General features: G+C 45.9%; 1 protein-coding gene across 1 annotated transcript in view; it reads right to left on the bottom strand.

Annotated features, from left to right (window-relative positions):
- KLHL31 (kelch like family member 31) overlaps positions 1-10,459 on the bottom strand; it is a 55,725-nt gene extending 45,266 nt beyond the window's left edge. The window contains exon 1 of the mRNA XM_075340302.1: positions 10,282-10,459. The gene's annotated coding sequence lies outside the window, so the exon portion shown is untranslated. The remainder of the gene's footprint in view (positions 1-10,281) is intronic.
- Positions 10,460-18,228: the final 7,769 nt, after the last annotated feature.

The raw sequence follows: 18,228 nt of genomic DNA, 5'->3' as shown, positions 1-18,228 counted from the left end.
GGTACACTGAGTGTTTGCTAGTATAATGGCTTAGTTATAATGAGTTGGAGTGTGCAATGCAGGCAGACGCGCTCTGCAAATGTCTTTGCACTAGTGTGACTATAGCAAAGTCCAATAGCCACGTATAGGATGCCACTAGGTACACTGAGTGTTTGCTAGTATAATGGCTTAGTTATAATGAGTTGGAGTGTGCAATGCAGGTAGAGGTGCTCTGCAAATGTCTTTGCACTAGTGTGACTATAGCAAAGTCCAATAGCCACGTATAGGATGCCACTAGGTACACTGAGTGTTTGCTAGTATAATGGCTTAGTTATCATGAGTTGGAGTGTGCAATGCAGGTAGAGGTGCTGCAAATGTCTTTGCACTAGTGGGACTATAGCAAAGTCCAATAGCCACGTATAGGATGCCACTAGGTACACTGAGTGTTTGCTAGTATAATGGCTTAGTTATCATGAGTTGGAGTGTGCAATGCAGGCAGACGCGCTCTGCAAATGTCTTTGCACTAGTGTGACTATAGCAAAGTCCAATAGCCACGTATAGGATGCCACTAGGTACACTGAGTGTTTGCTAGTATAATGGCTTTGTTATAATGAGTTGGAGTGTGCAATGCAGGCAGACGTGCTCTGCAAATGTCTTTGCACTAGTGGGACTATAGCAAAGTCCAATAGCCACGTTTAGGATGCCACTAGGTACACTGAGTGTTTGCTAGTATAATGGCTTAGTTATAATGAGTTGGAGTGTGCAGAGGACAAGAGGGTACAGTGGCAGGATTGTGGGGCTCTGGGTAGAGGAATGGAAGCCTGCCTTTCTATTCCCTCCTAATGGTGAAATGCAGGGAGGAAATCCCTGACCTTGGCTACACAGACGCTGTTGCTGTTTTCAGGACCTGTCACCTATGGCTCTCTGACCCTGCCGGTTTGAGCCCTTAAAAGGACTGCTAGAAAGTGCTCTCCCTAAGCTGTCTAACGCTGTGTATGCAGCGCATACAGCTGTATCGGCGATAGGACTCAGGAGGACGGAGCTGCGACAGTGATGTCTGACACCAAAGACGCAGAAGGCAGATAATGGCGTCCTGGAGGAAAATGTCCGTTTTTATAATGCAGGGACATGTGACATGGACATCCTATCACACATGCCGTTGCTTCTCTGGCTAAAAGTCCACTTAGCTGTGTGTGTGTCTGGGATTGGCTGACATGCTGGCCCGCCCCACAAGACGCGCGCGCTTAGGGAAGGAAGACAAGAAAAAGAAAAAAAAAATGGCGATCGCCATTATAGAAACAGCAGTGATCTGAAGGCGCTGTTCACGCACACTATACACTGAAATGTCATAATAGTGTGATTCACAGAGTGACTTACACTATTACAGCAGAAACCAAGCTAGGATTTAGCTGGTTTTTTGCTGCTAGAACCGTTCTCGAACGTTTCTAGAACTATCGAGCTTTTGCAAAAAGCTCGAGTTCTAGTTCGATCTAGAACATGCCCCAAAATCACTCGAGCCTAGAACTGGAGAACCACGAACCACGAACCGCGCTCAACTCTACTTGTCACACACTGCAATATCGTTAATGACGCCGGATGTGCGTCTCAAACACCGTGAGCCCGACGATAATTCACTAACGATATCACAGCATGTAAAGCCCCCTTTAGTCTAATTTTTACAACTGAGAGCTAAGAGCAATTTTTCATTATTGTTTCCCTTTTCCCAGTATACCATCAATAATTATATTTTACCTTAAGGGGGCTTTACACGCTACGACATCGCTAATGCGAAGTGGTTGGGGTCACTGAATTGGTGACGCACATCCGGCCGCATTAGCAATGCCGTTGCGTGTGACACCTATGAGCAATTTTGCATCATCGCAAAAACGTGCAAAATCGCTCATCGGTGACATGGGGGTCCATTCTCAAATATCGTTACTGCAGCAGTAACAAAGTTGTTCCTCGTTCCTGTGGCAGCACACATCGCTCCGTGTGACACCGCAGGAACGAGAAACCTCTCCTTACCTGCCTCCCGGCCGCTATGCGGAAAGAAGGAGGTGGGCAGGATGTTTGTCCCGCTCATCTCCGCCCCTCCGCTTCTATTGGGCGGCGGTTCAGTGACGCAGCTGTGACGTCGCTGTGACGCTGAACGAACCGCCCCCTTAGAAAGGAGGCGGTTCGCCGGTCACAGCGACGTCGCCGGGCAGGTAAGTAGGTGTGACGGGTCTGAGCGATGTTGTGCGGCACGGGCAGCGATTTGCCCGTGTCGCACAACAGATGGGGGCGGGTACCCACGCTAGTGATATCGGTACCGATATCGCAGTGTGTGAAGCCCGCTTTAGTCTAGGGCGAAGGCCACCTTCACATATACACTCAAAAAATGCACTTGTGGCACATACCTTTTTGTTCAATTGTGGGATTATGTGTGTGTGTGTGTTTGTCATCTGAATGTCTTCCATGTGTATGTGTGCTGTCTGTGTGACATCTGTGTGACATCCTTGTGATATGTACAGGAAAAAACTCATAACACTGAAATGAATGATTTGGATGTGTAAAAGATGTGCAAAAATAGATAATAGATGATTGATAGATAGATAGATAGATAGATAGATAGTTAATAGATCGATTGTACAACTATTTAGCCAAATAAATAATTAAAAGAAACAAACGATGTGGGATCTCCCCATTTTTGATAACCAGCAAAAGTAAAGCAGACAGCTGTTAGATGTCTGCTTTACCTTGGAAGGACCATGGTTATTAGCTGGAAAAGATCAGGGTTATTGGGCCCTTCTTATCCTAAAAATACTGGCCTGTAGCCACCCCAAAAGTTGCGCATCACATTAGATGTGCCAATTCTGGCGCTTTGCCTTTGGCTCTTCCCGATTGCCCTGGCGTGGTTACAATCAAGGTAAGTGTAGTTGAGTTTGATGTCAGCTGTGTAGTGCCAGCTGGCATTAATCCCTGGTGTTAGTAATGAAAAGGTGTCTATCAGACACCCTCATTACTAACCCAGTAGGTTAAAAAAACAATAAACAGACAAACATAAATACTTTAAAAAAAAAAAACAACTTCATTTAAAAAATCACTGCCCAACTCTCTCTGGTTCACCAATTTATAAAAAAAGCAAAAACCCATACAGCCACAAATTGAAACATTACAAACATAAAAAGAGAGGAAGAAAAACAAGAGAGTGTCATTCATTCACCAATTTATTAGAAAGCAAAGTTCCCAGATCCAACCTATTCCGGCAGTTCCCACAACATTCTTTGAATACGTTTATCAAATGCTATGGTGACTGTGATGATTGGGAACGTCAGTAATGTCTTCGCTTATGACTGTGATGAGCAGTGACATTACTGATGTCACTGCTCATCACAGAGATAAGTGTGGACTTTACTGATGTCACCGTTCATCACTGTGAAAAAGCAGTAACGTCACACCTCATCACCATCGCCAGGTCTAGTGGATCACAGTGAGACCCGGGAGAGGCTGCTGCTCAAAGCCCACCGAGCCTCGTTCTATGCCTCCATAGTGTTTGATCAATGTAATAGAGGAACGTCGTGGGAAGTGTTAGACTACGTCGGACCTGGAAACTTTGCTTTCTAATAAATTAGTGAACGAGAGACAGTTTCTTTTGTTTTTATTTCTCTCTTTTTATGTTTTTCAGGTTTCCATTTTTGGACTACATAGAATTCCCTGGACGGTGTCAGACTGACTAGACAATGGCAGACCTGCTTGTTTGGTTTTTTTTTAAGTGGTGAACCAGGGGAAGGAGAGTATCAAGGAGTGTTTTTTTTGGGATTAGTAATGGGGGTGTCTGATAGACACGTCTCCATTCTTAACACTAGGGCTTGATGTTAGCTGTGTCTTTGGACAGCTGACATCAACCCCAGCTACCATTTCCCTGAATGACAATGCACCTGGGCAATTGAGAAAAGTCAAGGCAAAGTGCCACAATTGGCACATCTAATATTATATGCCACATCAGGGATGGCTGAGGGCTGGTATTTTTTAGTCTGGGAAGGGCCCAAAAACCATGAACCTTCCCTGATTGATAATATCAGCTCACATCTGTCTGATTTACCTTTGCTCTTTATCAAAAAATGGGGGGACCCTACATCATTTTTTTCTTTTAATTATCTATTTGGTTAATAGCTGCAAAATTTATCTAGCTGTCTATCATCTATTTCTCTATCATCTCTCTCTCTCTTTTTCTCTATCAGCTATCCTCTATCTATCAATCTTTTAGCTATCGTCTTTCTATCGCTTTCCTCTTTACACTTGTGTGCTATACGTTTCTTTCAAGGTTCCATAGACTTCTATTGGCCTATAGTAAAAAACAATCATGTCTCCTTGTGGATCATACGGACACATGTGTGGTGCACATGGACACATGATCCATGTAAAAACAAGGTGTGAAAATCGACAGAGATTTTAATGAGTATGTGTGAGAACGAGTCTCCAGTACAGGTGCAAATTGACACCACACATACTCGAAACACTGACTGTGGGAAGGCGGCCTTAAGGCTGCTTTACATGCGTCGATATCTCGTGCGATCGCATGTGCGATCGCACCCGCCCCCGTCGTTTGTGCGGCACGGGCAATTTCTTGCCCGTGTCGCACAAAGTTGTAACCCCTTGTCACACGTACTTACCTTCCAAATGACCTCGCTGTGGGCGGCGAACATCCACTTCCTGAAGGGGGAGGGACGTTCGGCGTCGCAGCGATGTCACACAGTGGCCGGCTAATAGAAGCGGAGGGACGGAGATGAGCGGAACGTAAACATCCCACCCACCTCCTTCCTTCCGCATTGCCGGCGGCCGCAGGTAAGCTGCAGTTCATCGTTCCCGGGGTGTCACACGGAGCGATGTGTGCTGCCTCGGGAACAATGAACAACCGGACGTTCGATTTTTAGAAAAAGAGCAACGTGTCAACGACCAATGATAAGGTGACTATTTTTGCTTGTTCACAGTCGCTCGTAGCTGTCACACGCTACGATATGTCAAACGATGCCGGATGTGTGTCACTTACGACATGACCCCGACGACATATCGTTTGATATATCGTAGCGTGTAAAGCCCGCTTTAGGCCAACATTCACAGTCCATTTACGAACTGAAATCTTTAGCCTGTTTGCAAGTTATTTGTTTATGAGTCTATTGAGTTAGTTTTAGAAGACCCGTGACTAGTCCAGACATCATGGTTGTCACTTTGACCATGAATATTGGACATATGAAACCAGCCTTAATGAATATGTGGAAACAATTTAATGAACAAGATGGATAGAACAGATAAAGACTTAAAAAATAGCTGTTGTTTTACATAAGCACTCCCATAAAGTTTTTTTATTAATTAAATGTGTGTATATAGGCACATAATGTAGTGTAAAGTGTGAGTCCCAACTGTCAAATCTCAGTAATAACAAAATCTTTCGTCACTAAATTCAGATTTTAGCCATGAATTGAGAGTGAAAGATTAGTACAGGAGGAGAAAAATGCAGATTTCTCTAATAAGATATATTACAAAGTTGCTTATTTTCATGTTTACTATTGGTTTGTAAAATAAAATTTAAAACAATGGTTCCTTTTTAATTCTCATTCTCCATTTACACTTGAGTGAAAAACCATGGTTGTGAGTTCTGGTGTGCTACTGGTATGTTTGAGAATAGGAATATGGCAGTTTGCACTCAATGTTCTTGCCATCAAGAATGCTAAAATCTCACAAACTAAGGCAATGGGGTACAACAGTGAGTTTGCATTGATTTGGAAACCAACCTGAGAATTTCTAATACAATGCAGGTTTAGATAGTCATCCTAAGGGTACACTCACACAAGCGTATGAATCGGGTGAGTTCAATGTGAGAAAATCTGTCATTACACTTGGACCAATGTTAGTCAATGAGCGAGAGCAGTTAGTCAACTTTTCTCCCATCCAGATTCTGGATGAGAGAAAAGTCGCAACATAATGATTTGCTGCCAAAATCATCCGAGACTCGCCAATACAAGTTAATGGGTGCAAGTAAAAAACGGACATCACATGCAGGAATCTCCAGAAATGCCAGGCCTGGATTTAGATACCTGCATTGCACTCCGGAGCTCTCACCTGCAGCCTGGACTGATCTCAGAGTTTGCAGGACTGCACTGCGAGCGCCGAGTGATTGATTCCCTGGCGATTGCGGTTCAGTTCATAACAGCTGCGGACAGGCCAGGCTGAACTCCGGAGTTCAGGTGAGAGCACCGGAGAGCAGCCCGGGATGTCTGCAGCTGTCATGAACAGAACCGCAATCGCCGAGGAATCAATCACTCGGCGCTCGCTGTCGCAATCACCGAGGAATCAATCACTCGGCGCTCACGGTTCAGTCTAGGCTGCACTCTGGAGCTCAGGTGAGAGTGCAATGCTGGTAACTGAATCCAGGCCTGGCATTACTGGAGATTCCTCCAGTAGCCAGTCTGACGCTGATCACATGGACTATCATAGTGACGTCTGTTTTTATGGATACATTACTATCATGTAGCACAGAACACTCTAAATGGTCCTGTAAATCACTAATAGCTGCTGAGGGAAAAAAGACAGATTGCACATGTACAGCACACAGATGACAAATGAGAAAAAATTGTCCTACTCTCCTGGATGACAATCGTACCGTTTTTTCATAAGTTCTTGTGACTCCAGCCTAATACTCAGGCCAGTCAAGTTCACAAATTGCAAATATGATTGGCTCTGTGTGCAGATCCATGTGCTCATCCATATACCAGATGAGTGTAGGAGCTGCCTGGCAGTTACAAAGTAGTGCATTTTGTGGGGGTTTTTCCATAGAAGCCATTGGTCCATATGGAAAATCAGTCATGTGCATTGGCACATAGGCTATAATGGGTGCTGCAGTCCATGGAGCACACGGACAGAAAATGACGGTATAATGCGCTCACCAGAAAGAGCCCTGAACCAAAACTATGACAATTGAGCATTTAAGACCTACGTAGTGTTCTTCTCAAACTAATAAAAAACTAATCTATAATGCAGTTATGATTTGATATAATATAATATGCACCTAAAATCATGGTGTATTTATAATCTCCTCAGACTAGACACTTTTTAAATTTCATTTCCCAAAATTAAATATGAAACTTCATTTGTAATGTTGTATTACTATATGGGGGCTGTCTGCTAAAATGGTCTCTAAATTGTATAACCAGGCATATGTTTAGGCCTTTGCTGTCATACAACCCGACCTGGACATCAGCTGTCCCACATTTCAAGAGAAAGTATCTAGTTTCAAACAAGTCTTCCTGGAAATTTTTGTCCCTGAACATGTGTCAGCTTAGTGTGGTGGAGATGTTAAATTTAATTGTGGCTATATATATATATATATATATATATATGTATATATATATATATATATATATATATATATATATATGTATATATATATATTATGTATGTTATGTTATATTATATATGTATATATATATATAAAACATATATATATATATATGTTTATATATGTATATATATGTTTATATACATAAACACACATTTGTCAAGGTCAACCAAGGGCAGGGAATTAATAAAGAGAAAGGTATAGGAACAACTATAATTAATCTGTTTACAGCAAAAGAGCAAATTTTTCACTCCTGATCCCGAATGTCGAACGACTGGATTAACATTACAAGACCAAGAACTTTTAAATAGATATTTATATCATGGCTTTTATGTTGAACAGATGAGTAGCTCTTATGGTAAACAAGCTTTACCTCTATAGAGATTGTACATTTGTTTCCCCAGACGGAGGGAATGTCCTCTAATCAATGATAAATAGCATAAGAAGAGGTCAAATGCCGCACTGCTGAAGTAAGGGTACCTTCACACTTTAGCGATGCAGCAGCGATCTGACCTGGTCAGGATCGCTGTTGCATCGCTACATGGTCGCTGGTGAGCTGTCAAACAGGCAGATCTCACCAGCGACCAGTGACCAGCCCCCAGCCAGCAGCGACGTGCAAGCGACGCTGCGCTTGCACGGAGCCGGCGTCTGGAAGCTGCGGAGACTGGTAGCTAAGGTAAACATCGGGTATGGTTACCCGATGTTTACATTAGTTACCAGCGCACACCGCTTAGCTGTGTGTGCAGGGAGCAGGGAGCCGCGCACACTGAGCGCTGGCTCATTGCTCTCCTAGCTACAGTACACATCGGGTTAATTAACCCGATGTGTAATGCAGCTACATGTGCAGAGAGCAGGGAGCCGCGCACACTGCTTAGCGCTGGCTCCTTGCTCTCCTAGCTACAGTACACATCGGGTTAATTAACCCGATGTGTACAGCAGCTACATGTGCAGAGAGCCGGAGCTGGCAGCACAGGCAGCGTTAGAGCGGCGGAGGCTGGTAACTAAGGTAAATATCGGGTAACCACCTTGGTTACCCGATGTTTATCTTGGTTACAGCTTACCGCAGCTGCCAGACGCCGGCTCCTGCTCCCTGCTCACTTCATTTGTCGCTCTCTCGCTGTCACACACAGCGATCTGTGTGTCACAGCGGGAGAGCGCCTTTGAAAAAAACGAACCAGGGCTGTGTGTAACAAGCAGCGATCTCGCAGCAGGGGCCAGATCGCTGCTCAGTGTCACACACAGCGAGATCGCTAATGAGGTCACTGCTGCGTCACAAAAAGCGTGACTCAGCAGCGATCTCGGCAGCGAGCTCGCTGTGTGTGAAGCACCCCTAAGCAACAATCCAGTGGATTCTTTTCAGTAGACTATTTCGACACGTTCCGGAGAAATCTTTTTTGTTCTTCAGGAAAAGTCAAATGATTTTTTTTACTGAAGAAGGTGAAAGTTGTGTCCGGAACGTGAAGAAATAAAGTCACGGAACAGAATCCTCTGGATTGTTCCTTACTTCGGCAGTGCGGCATTTGACCCCATGCGATTTATCTGGTTCCACATTGGGCTGCAGCAGCTGGTTTGACATGTGCGTCTAGTTGTTGTGAATCAGAGCCCCTCAAGATGAGCACCCTCGGTGTTATTAATCCATAGTACCCCTCGGAAAAGACCTTATTTGTGTTTCTTTTGTTTTCCAGTTTATTTCTAGTCAATGATAGCATAACCATTTCCCCAAATTTGCGCCTCAATTACTCTTATCTTGTCCTTCAAAATGGAGAACAGTGCTTTGATTTTATGTGATATACCTGAATGCGCCAGAATATATTTTTGCTTTGTTTTAAAATGTTGTCAATTATGATCGGGTATCTGCCATACACTGGGGCCTTATTCACGCCTCAGTATTTTTTTTTAATATTTGTGAGAAGCAAATAGTTTTTCATCAGTGGGCTTGTTCTATTGTTTAAACTGGCTAGAGTACTCTAGGACATGTCTCTGTAGATTGGTATGTAAAAACAATGAAGATCAACTGCAAATATTAAATAAGAAACTGACTTGGACCTTTTATTATTTTTTAAATTGTGGATGTAAAAAAATGGATGTCGTACAAATATCAAAAACGAACATATAGACGAAATAATGATATAAAAAATGGGCATACAGAACAATATAGGGATGAAAATAAACTAGTCAAGAAAAATTAAATAAAAAAACGGGATCTCTTTATTAGGCATTTGGTTTTGGGATCACTTCATATTGGATTTTGTAATCTTAGCTATACTGTCTTTAAGAAGTGACAGCATGAAAGGCCTAGTTGTATACAGTCTATTAGTGTCATGTCAATTCTGTGGATCACCTGCTGACTGATATCTTCCCAACCTCCCAAAACAGCTTTCAGCCCCCCTACTTCACATTCCACTAGCTGCATCTGTTACAAGAGATCAGCGTCAGTTCTAGAAATAGCAGAGTGCCCAGATAGAGCATGTCCCAAGATAGGTCACAGCTCAACGCGGACACATTCCAATGGCTCCCTAGCGCTTCATGTGCAAAGCATAAATCTAATTGTCTTAAAGACAGAAAAGAAGAATGTGTATATAAATGTCCCTAGATAGATAAATAGATAGATGGCTAGCTAGATGATAGATAAATAAATAATGAACAAATACATTAATAGAGAGATAGTCATAGATAGATAGATAGATAGATAGATAGATAGATAGATAGATGGTGGTCATACAGTATAAATACTATGTGTATATAAATAAAATGTGTTTTTAAATTCATATTTGTCAGTGATTATAATTTTATATAAGAACTTTATGTATCCAATGACATCTAGACCTTATTTTTTGCGATTTCAGAAAGGTCTTCAGAAGCCATACATAAGAAAAAGTTAGAGTAGACACAAAAGGCAGAATCAAAGTTTCAGCACAGCTTACCCTTTTAGGTCAGATGTGGTCTCAAGCTGTGATCTTGTTGCAAGCAGAGAAAATGTCAAGGCTCAGACAGGGCTGAATGACACCAAACAGTCTCCGGACACTGCCACCTGACTGCACCTGTCACCGGAGAGATGTCCCTAAAGCCTTTCCTTTCACATTGAGAAGAGACCAAACCATGTGAATATTGAGCTTTAAACTGACTCCACCTCAGCTGCCCATTCCACCGCCTACAGGGAGGGCTCCACCACTCTGTGACTCTTGTGTTATTGTATACTTCTTACGTCATGGAGCACTTGTGTTGTATTATGTGGAAGTTATTTTTCCTATTGGATTAGCAGTGACCAAGAGCAGAATAATAATTATATCAAACAACACAAAAATTAAAAAGTGTGCAAAAGGTGATTTGTTTGGCGCTCTGTTCATGTTAATTATATGTACACAAAATACATGGTGATCATGGACAGAATCCTAAAAAACCTTGTTTCCCAGTGACCTTTCTTTTACATTTTATACATAAGACACTTTTGTTTGACTAGTATATTTTGTTACATAGCACGCAATGCACTTTTTCAATCAATAACCAATCCCTGGTACAACCACTGTATTTTCACTGTCATTGAGCTAAAATTTAGTACGGTAATTCACTGTGAAATTTACCTTCCTTTCTAAAATCTGTGTACCTAGATCCTTAAAGTATACCTGTTTAGAGTTGAGCAGACGCTTGGAAGTTCAGGTTCGTCATGTTCAGCCGGACTTTTATAAAAAGTTCGGTTTGGGAACTGGACTTGACCCGAACTTGAGCCCCAAAAAACGAACCCCATACAAGTTAATGGGTACCAGAACCTCTGTGCTGTAAGATAGTTGTAAAATGGTCATGGTAAGGTTTAGGGGGCTGCAAAAGGAAGCAAAATGGGCTTAAGAGCAGGACAATCATACGTACCGTGTTTCGCAAAAGATAACATGGCCTTCAGACTCTTTTCTTGCCTACTCATTAAACTACATGAATATTCCATGCTGCCCCCTGTGCCAGCATCTCTGATTGATTACAGTCAGACTGCTATACACGCCCCTCGCTGCCCACTCTCTGTGCATGCATCTGTGATTGATTGCAGTCAGTCAGCTGTATTAGTGTAAAATAAACAACAATAATTTAAAACAATGATGTGTGCGTCAGACTGCCACTAGGGGAAGCTGGAGCCCTGCAGGGCAGAAGCTAAACAGTGCCGAGTCAGTGAGGAGGTAGGCACGCCGTGTGTGCTTGTTGCAGTAACTCTCTGCACAAGCCGGAAAGCAGATGCCATAAGGCATGCGGGGGAAAGTCAGGCAGGCCGGGTCATACACTAAGCTGAGAGTACGAAGACCGAAGCAACAAGCAGAAGCGAGGTCGGGGTCAGGCCGAGGTCAATACCAGAGGAACAACAGAGAGGGGGAGGTAGGAAGGGTGAAAAACAACCGGAGCTAGAGGGAGTAACGGAGGTGGGATCGGGGAACGGACATAGACAGAGGGCTCGGGCTCAGGAGGAACAGGTCAGCATCAACACTTACAGGGACCAGCAATCACAGGAGACCAGCGCTAAGCTTATAGCCGGTGCTGATTCACCGGGGATGACACTATAAAAAGCTTCCTCGATCCAGAAGAGAGGCCCAGGATAAAGGCTCCGCCCCCTAGCCATGTGGTCGGGGAGGAAAAACCGTGACAGTGGGGTTCTTCCCTATTTTTGATAATAAGAACGGGTAAAACAGACAGCTATGGGCTGCACTGCATACCTCCAGCTGTCTGATTTACTGTGGCTAGTTATTAAAAATAGAGGGGATCCTATGCTGTTTTAAAAAACATATTTTCAATATCCAATCAAGGTAAAGTAGACCACTGAGGGCTGGTATTATCAAGGTGGGAAGGGTCATGGTTATTTGGCTCTTCTCAGCCTAAAAATAAAGGCCTGCAGCCACCCAACAAATGGCAAGTTAATTAGATGCTCCAAATCTGGTTCTTTACCCGGCTCATCCTGATTGCCCTAGTGTGGTGGAAATCAGAGTAATAGTTAATGGAGTTGATCTTAGCTGTCAATCGACAGCTGACATCAAGCCCAGAGGTTAGTAATGGGTGGGCATCTATATTTGATCAAACAATTAATTAACTCACCCCAACTGTGGTGGCTTGAGCTGCTTCTCTTTGCTGCAGCCATGATGTTCAGTGATATTGATCATCTTGCTTCTCACAATTGCATTTCCAGGTTTGTCTCGGTCTGGAGAGGCTGGGGCATACGCATTACAGAAGACGCTGGGGCATACACATCACAAGTGACGCTGGGGCATGCACATCACAGGAGATGCTGGGGCATACACATCACAGCACAGAAGACGCTGGGGCATATACATCACAGGACAGGCTGGGGACATTTATATCACAGGGAGATGCTGTGGTATACACATCCCAGGAGACACTGGGACATATATGTCACAGGAGAGGCTGGGGCATATACATTTCAAGAGGGGCTGGGGGCATACACATAACAGGAGAGACTGGTGCACATACATTCTAGGAGATGCAGGGGGTATACATGTGGCGCCCCTGAGTGTCAGGTGCCACAGGGTACTACATCTAACCCCAGATTCCTGGAAGGCCAGTGCTGGTAAAACACCACAAACACACATATCCACGCCCTTTTCCCTAGACTGGGTGACAAGCTAGAGATGGAACTGATGGATGGCCACCTATTGGTCGGCACTCATCCAATCCACTAGTCAGAAACCTGAGCGGAGAAGGGGTTAGTCGGTGGAGTGAGATGAACATCTTGTCAGACAGAAGTCAATTAGACAGAAGTGATTTAGACGTTCAGTCAGCAAGACATGAAGTCAGAAGTCAGTACACAGACAGGAAGTGTAAAGTGACTGATTGAGTAAAAGGAGTACAGTTGCCAGGGAGAGTACGGGGAGTACTCACTGGACCAAGCACCGGCAGGGCACAGGGCCCTAGTTCAGGAAGTTGCTACAGGCTCACCTGACAATAACCTGCCCAGTGAGGGGACCATTAAGGACCTCACCGACGTTAGTATCCAGGGCACAGCAGCAGAGAGGGAATCTGGAAATGGGTACAGAGGTCCGACCCAAGAGAGGTTCAAGCTGCCTGCCATATGGGCCAGGACTGTGACAACAGGTGGGGACCCTAAAACGCTCCAGGCCACGGGGACCCACCGACTACAGAGGGATGTAAGGAAGTAAAGCTCACCAGGTGACTACACTGGCACAAAGGGAATACCGGATTAGTAAAGACTAGCACTAGCCGGGTTTCAGCAACTCCAAACCATTAAGTAAAGCACAAGTTAAACCACAGCCCCTGTGTTGTCTGAATTCTTCTTATATGTCTGCAGCACCACACTACAACCACCATCATCCTCCCCTGGGGCCTAGCTCTACTTGCGGAGAGCCATAACACCATAGCTGCCTAAAAACCATCAGCCCTGGGGTGGGTCAGCTTTCTGGCATCACGAACAGGATAGGACTATACCCAGTAACACCAGGTGACGTGCGCCTTATGGGCTGTGTTTGTGATTGAACTTGTGCAATTGCCTGCTAAGAGAATGGCTTTTAAAAGGGCGCAAAGTAAAATCCCGCCCCCTGGGAGTCACCAAGCCATGTAAAAGTAAAACTAGTGCAGGGAACCCGGAACCCTACTACAGAATGTTTCCAGATGCAGAAGGAGAATGTCTGCCCAAAGGGATTGCGGAGGGGAACCTGGCTGCTCCAGGCTGTGGGCTGCGGAGAGGCTGGAAGCAGAGGTCCATCGGCTGTGCTGGGAAATGCGGGCATAGCAGCTCCAGCAGATAGAGGAGTGGTGAGCGGGCATGATGGAGACGGTGGTGGCTTGCGGGCCCACGAGAACCAGGCACCGCTTGCAGAGCTGCAGAGGGAGGACGTGACAACAGAGCCCTCCCTGATATCACCTATCCGTCTACCAGCATCCTTCCTCAACCAGGCCGCAACACCGCCATCAGACCTGGCCGTGAAGGACCAGGCCACAACGCCGCCATCAGACCCAGCCGCAACAGACCAGGTACCGCCCCAAGCTGCTGTCGGCGACCCGGCCGCAAGCTACTCAGATCAGGATGGCCCGGCACCAGACCCGGAGGCCTTCAAACCAGATCTGGAGTGGGGGGGTAGTGATTGCCCAACAGAAGGTAGCCATTGATGAGGAGTGTTGTGCCAGGGTGTTGTGCCAGGCCATGATCAACCAGCTGGCCCGAGAGCAGGAGCAGCGGGAGGCCCAAAAGGCACAGATAGAGGCCCGTAATCTGCAGAAGAAGCAGCACCTCCGGTGGGCAACTAGCAAGGCCGGAGGGCCATTGTACCAGCGTGTGGTGGAGACATTTAACCCTGTAAAGGGGTGGGGCTTCATTGTGGAGTCGGGACGGGGACAAGGGGTCTGTGTCTCCTGGCGGGATGTGACGGCCCACCTCCCAAAAGGACACCCTGGATGAGACCTACACCCGGGTGATGAGGTCTTATACAACCGGCTCTATGGAGAGTGGGGCTGGTACGCCCTGGACATGGTGAAATGTCCAGCAGAGGCTGCGCAGCATCACCAGTCCTCGCTTCCCTACCAGCACCAATCTCGCCCATACCACCAGGTGGCAGTAGAGGTGCACGTGATCAATGCCCCCAAACCCTGTGTGATGATCCCAGGAGGCCAGCTGACCCGGATCCCTGTTTTCCAAATCCCTGGGAGCTGAAACCAGGTTGCTACCAGTTTGTTTCTTGATTACAGTTTAAATATAATAATGTGATATTTTGATAATGTTTATAAAAATGGACCACCAGTTACTGGACTAATAGTAGCAAGAACTTGCCTTGTAAATAGTTGCACCAGTTGTGCAAACTACCAGCGTAATAAGGCAGAAAGTCTTTCGAAGAGGACCCTAATTCTGCAACAAAGTCTTTCGAAGAGGACCCTAATTCTGCAACATAGTCTTTCGAAGAGGAGACCAAGGACTCCAGCTTGTGGGTGGCAGAAGGGGTGTCTCATGTATAAATGTTATATTTTATTGCAACATTCAAAGAAAAATGCCTCTCTTGCAAGGGAAGAAAGTTCTTAAGTTTTTCTGCATATTAAAAAATGTGATAAGTTTTTGTTTATGTTTGCAGCCCGAGGACATGTTGGGATTTACCATGGGGGAATGTGGCGCCCCTGAGTGTCAGGTGCTACATGGTACTACATTTAACCTCGGATTCCTGGAAGGCCAGTGCTGGTAAAATACCACAAACACACATATCCACACCCTTTTCCCCAGACTGGATGACAAGCTAATGCACTAGTCAGAAACCTGGGAGGAGGAGGGGCTAGTCAGTGGAGTAATGGGAGACGAACATCTTGTCAGAAAGAAGTCAGTTAGACAGAAGTCAGTTAGATGTTCAGTCAGCAAGTTGTGAAGTCAGAAGTCAGTACACAGACGAGAAGTGTAAAGTGACTGATTGAGTAAAAGGAGTACGGTTGCCAGGGAGAGTACAGGGAGTACTCACTGGACCAAGCACTGGGGGGGCACAGGGCCCTAGTTCAGGAAGACGCTACAGGCTCACCTGATAACAACCTGCCCGGTGAGGGGACCATCAAGGACCTCACCGACGTTAGTGTCCGGGACACAGCAGCAGAGAGGGAACCTGGGAACGTGGACAGGGGTCCGACCCAAGAGAGGTTCAAGCTGCCTGCCATACGGGCCAAGACAGTGACAATAGGAGGAGACCCCCAAAATGCTCCAGGCCACTGGGACCCACCAACTACAGACGGGTGCAAGGAAGTAAAGCTCACCAGATCACTACACCGGCACTGGAACAAAGGGAAAACCGGATTGGTAAAGACCAGCACCAGCCGGGTTGCAGCAACTCCAAACTAGTGAGTAAAGTACAAGTTAAACCGCAGCCCCTGTGTTGTCTGAATTTTTCCTGTACGTCTGCAGCACCACACTACAACCACCATCATTCTCCCCTTGGGCCTAGCTCTACTTGCGGAGGGCCATAACACCTAAGCTGCCTAAAACCATCAGCCCCAGCAGTGAAATACTTTGCAGCGGCGGCTTTCCCCATATAGCCACATACCGCAAGTGGCGTCACGGGAAACAATTTATTTTTATTTATCCTTTGTACAAAATCCCTTTTTTAAGCGACCCCCAGGGTCACGGAACCGGGCAACGGCCACCCGTGATACGTCCCGGTGAATACAAGGCCCGCGACCGAGTACTCCAAAGCCCTGGGGTGGGCCATACACATCCCAGGAGGGGCTGGAGGCACATCACAGGAGAGGCTGGGGCAATATACATTACAGAAGAGGCTGGGGGCATATACATTACAGAAGAGGCTTGAGGCATCTACATCACAGGAAATGCTGGGAGCACATACATCACAGGAGGAGCTGGTGACACATATATCACAGGAGGGACTGGGGCATATACATCACAGGAAAGGCTGGGGTAATATACATCACAGGAGAAGGTGGGGCATATACCCACCTCTTCCAACAAGCCTACAACCTACAATAGCCCTCAGTCCAGTAGACCACTGCGCAACCAGCTCTGTCCTCACCTATCGTACCATCACCCATTCCCTGTAGACTGTGAGCCCTCGCGGGCAGGGTCCTCTCTCCTCCTGTACCAGTCTGTTATGTACTGTTAATGATTGTTGTACGTATACCCTTTCACTTGTAAAGTGCCATGGAATAAATGGCGCTATAATAATAAATAATAATAATAAATAATATACATTTCAGAAGGGGCTGGGGGCATACACATCACAGGAGATGCTGGGGTGCATAAATTCGAGGAGATGCTGGCGGTACACACATCACAGGAGAGGCTGGGGGCATATACATCAGAGGAGAGGCTGGGGGCAAATATATCACAGGAGATGCTGGGGGCATATATATCACTGGAGACGCTGGGGGCATATACATTTCAGGAGGGGCTAGGGGCATACACATCACAGGAGGGCCTGGGACATATACATCAGAGGAGATGCTGGGGATATACATCACAGAAGATGCGGGGGCATATACATCAGAGGAGAGGCTGAGAAATATACATCATAGGAGACACTGGGGCATATACATCACAGGAGATGCTGGAGGCATATACATCACAGGAGATGTTGGGGCATATATATCGCAGGAGAGGCTGGGGCATATAGATCACTGGGGGAGCACAGGCAGCACTGAGGGAGCACGGACAGCACTGGATGGCATGAACAGCACTGGTAGTGGCACGGACAGCACTGAGCAGCATGGACAGCACTGGGGGGCACAGGCAGGACTGGGGAACAAGGTCAGCACTGGCGGCAGCATGGACAGCATTGGAGGTGGCACGGACAGCACTTGGGGGCACAGGCAGGACTGGGGAACAAGGTCAGCACTGGCGGCAGCTTGGACAGCATTGGCGGTGGCACGGACAGCACTTGGGGACACGGACAACATTGGGGGGCATTGACCGCACTGGGACCCACTGACAATAGTGAGGGTACACAGCACTGTGGGGGCACAAAGCACTGGGGTGGTAGACAGCACTGGGAGTTTTAAAGCACTGAGGGAGCACAGAGAGGACTTGTAGATATGGACAGCACTAGCAAGGACAGCACTGATGGCGGCTGCGTGGAAAGCACTAGGGGGGCACCAACAGCCCTATGGGGGCACACACAGGACTAGGGGGGCACAGACAGCACTAGGGGGTCACGGACAGAGCTGGTGAAGCACAAACATCACTAGGGTATACAGCACTGTGAGGGTACACAACACTGGGGTTTGGCTATGGTTACGACTATATTTGAATAAATTATGATTTATGTTTTTGTTCAAGAATAAAGGTAGATTGTTGTTCATGGAAAAATAAGAGATCCCCTAAAAATAAGATCAAAAGCATCTTTTGGAGCAAAAATGAATAAAAATAACCTTTCTTTTTTTCAGAGAAA

This window comes from Anomaloglossus baeobatrachus, chromosome 3, assembly GCF_048569485.1.
Source record: "Anomaloglossus baeobatrachus isolate aAnoBae1 chromosome 3, aAnoBae1.hap1, whole genome shotgun sequence".
NCBI lineage: Eukaryota > Metazoa > Chordata > Amphibia > Anura > Aromobatidae > Anomaloglossus > Anomaloglossus baeobatrachus.
The sequence above is the reverse complement of the archived record's forward strand: the minus strand, read 5'-3'. Positions and strand labels throughout refer to the sequence as shown.